The sequence below is a fragment of the Aquarana catesbeiana genome, linkage group LG03, assembly GCF_042186555.1.
Source record: "Aquarana catesbeiana isolate 2022-GZ linkage group LG03, ASM4218655v1, whole genome shotgun sequence".
NCBI classification, from domain to species: Eukaryota; Metazoa; Chordata; class Amphibia; order Anura; family Ranidae; genus Aquarana; species Aquarana catesbeiana.
Window position 1 is genome coordinate 676,689,108 of NC_133326.1, and position 2,969 is coordinate 676,692,076.

Below are 2,969 nucleotides of genomic sequence, written 5' to 3' on the forward strand. Positions count from 1 at the left end.
TTCATCATGCACATGTCTACACTTCACATTTTCCTCACAATTCAAGGATTTCTTTATTGCAGCAGTTTTTGATTTTGATTTTTTGTGCTTAGTGCACATTTTTTTAGCTGTTACAATATGCCATTGCCCTCCATTTTTTTTCCAGCGGTTTACTACCGCTTTAATTTGTATAGTAAAAACCTATAAAATGAACCTAAATGATTGGTCACATTGGGCCCTATGGAAAGTGCTTTGGGGTGACATTTTTGGCTTATAGACATGAATCATGAAAAGCAGTTGCACACGTGTAATCTAGCCCTACAGGTTGTGTCTTTTTCATGCCAATAACATAGTCCCATAGCTGTATGTTGTAGTGCAGAAAAAAGTTCTACGCTTTTTAAACAAATGTAGCTTTCTCAAAGTTGCTGCTTATCAAAAGTCAGTTGACCCTGACGTGATTTGAACACGCAACCTTCTGATCTGGAGTCAGACGCGCTACCGTTGCGCCACAGAGTCCTGTATGGGAAAAGTTTTGCCTACAAGCATTGTCTTATTGGTAGACAATTATCACTCTGTCTGTCTTCACCCACCAAGAAGACACTTGATATGTAGACCAGTGGTATTTAGAAACGCTTCCAATAGCTTGAACTTGCACACTGGTAAATGCTCATTGATAATTCATTAAAAACCTGGCAAACCCTGGCTGGTTAATACACAGTCCTAAAAACCCTAAGGTTAGATCTCCATACAAGCTATGTAAATTCTTTAAGCTGATTTTATTTTCGTTGTAATATTCTTAATCTTTTTCTGTCCACCTTTGCGTTTTCTCCAATTCCCTAGTAGCTCAGTGACCTTCTCCTCTATAATATCAAATAAGTTTGATTGTTGTTTGTATATGTGACAGGATACCAGACAATGATTTCCCTTCTTATGCCGCGTACACACGGTCGGACTTTTCGTCTACAAAAGTCCGACAGCCTGTCCGACATACTTCCGACGTACCTTCGGCGGACTTGCGGCAGACTTTCTTACGAACGGACTTGCCTACACACGACCACACAAAAGTACGACAGCCTAGTACGCGGTGACGTACACCAAGTCCGACGAGACTATAAAACGGAAGTTCAATAGCCCGTACGACACCCTTTGGGCTCCTTCTGCTAATCTCGTGTTTATCTCGTGTTAGTAGAAGTTTGGTGAGAGACGATTCGCGCTTGTGAGACTCGTATTTTTCAGTTTGTTTTAACTGTTGTTCAGTCTGTGCTTGTGAGGTTTGTATCTGCTTTTCAGTGCGTTTGGTCAGTTGGCATTGAAAAATCTTTGTTTTATTGGCCGCTCGTTCCTGATTTTCAGGTCGTTCTTCACAGGCCTTGCTGTTCTTCAGTGCGTTCTGTTTAGTGCATTCTGACCAGCCGACCGTTTTGAAACCATGTTACCTGTACGTACTCGTCGTAGAGCTCGTGCATTGTATGTGCTTGGTGCTGTAGTTTATTCTTCAGCCCAAGACCAGTCCATGAACAGGGCGAGGAGGAGTTCATGGACCAAGAATTGGTTGCTTCAGCGTGACCAGTTCTGTCACATGCCTTTGCTCCGTGAGATCCGTGAGAATAATCCTGAGGATTTCAGGAACTTTCTCCGGATGACGGACCCCGTTTTTGACCGTTTGTTGGCTTTGCTGACCCCCTATATCAGCAGGCAGGATACCTGCATGAGGCAAGCCATCACTCCGGAGCAGAGGCTGGTCGCTACCTTGCGGTATTTGGCCACAGGGAGAAGCCTGCAGGACCTTAAGTTCTCGACAGGCATCTCCCCCCAGGCTCTGGGGATCATTATCCCAGAGACCTGTTCTGCCATCATCCAGGTCCTGCAGAAGGACTATATTAAGGTAAGATATTTTTCTTTTATTAGCATCACATGTTCTTTTATGTAATCTTTGATAATGTAATGTATTTCTTGCTTCAAACACTACTTACCATCATTGCAATATAGTGTGAATGTCCCCTTTTTATCCTCACACATGCTGGATTTTTTTCCTGTTATTTTTTGTCATGCATGTATATTTTCCTTAAATAACCTTCCCAGCATGAAGTGATGGGAACATATCCACCTAGTCTACTCATTTAGAATGTATTTTGTTTGAGTGTATTTAGTGTGCTTATAATTAGCAATTAGCTAGATTTCCAAACCCCCCCACCCACCCCCACCTAAACTCAGTCCAAATAGTGTGCTGCTAATTAGCAATTATCTTGATTTCCCAACCCCCCCACCCACCCCCACCTAAACTCACTCCAAATAGTGTGCTGCTAATTAGCAATTATCTGGATTTCCCAACCCCCCCACCCACCCCCACCTAAACTCACTCCAAATAGTGTGCTGCTAATTAGCAATTATCTTGATTTCCCAACCCCCCCACCCACCCCCACCTAAACTCACTCCAAATAGTGTGCTGCTAATTAGCAATTATCTAGATTTCACAACCCCCCCACCCACCCCCACCTAAACTCACTCCAAATAGTGTGCTGCTAATTAGCAATTATCTAGATTTCACAACCCCCCCCCCACCCTCGTTAAAATTTGCTTGAATGTTCTGTGGTGTTGATTTGTCTAAAGCAAATATATGTTGCAGTTTGCAAAATGCATGTGCACTCTACAAGTGCATTTGTTCCAGTGCTTTAGTAAATGAGCAGAAGCTCTGCTGATTTCCATCATCAAATCATATGCAAGCCTCAAAGTGTTTTCATTAATTGCCCTTGCCTGTGATTGTGTACTCCTTGCAACATGAATGCCTTTTTACATTACCTCATTTACTGTAAGCTGGTTAGCAACTGCACCTGCAGAGTGCGACAACTGCAGTCTTGTAGCCTTTTTAGTCCCTAAATTCCTGCGTGTCCTAAAAGTAATCTTTTTTAGGGATTTCCCACCCCCCTAAAATGTAATCAATGTTCCATCAGAGGGGGTGAGCAATCTGATAAGTGTGCCTTTCCATATTA

At 42.7% G+C, this 2,969-nt stretch overlaps 1 non-coding gene across 1 annotated transcript; it reads right to left on the reverse strand.

Moving 5' to 3' along the window:
- Window positions 1-423: 423 nt before the first annotated feature.
- Window positions 424-495, reverse strand: TRNAW-CCA (transfer RNA tryptophan (anticodon CCA)). Its single transcript has one exon. It is a non-coding gene; the product is annotated as a tRNA-Trp (tRNA).
- Window positions 496-2,969: the final 2,474 nt, after the last annotated feature.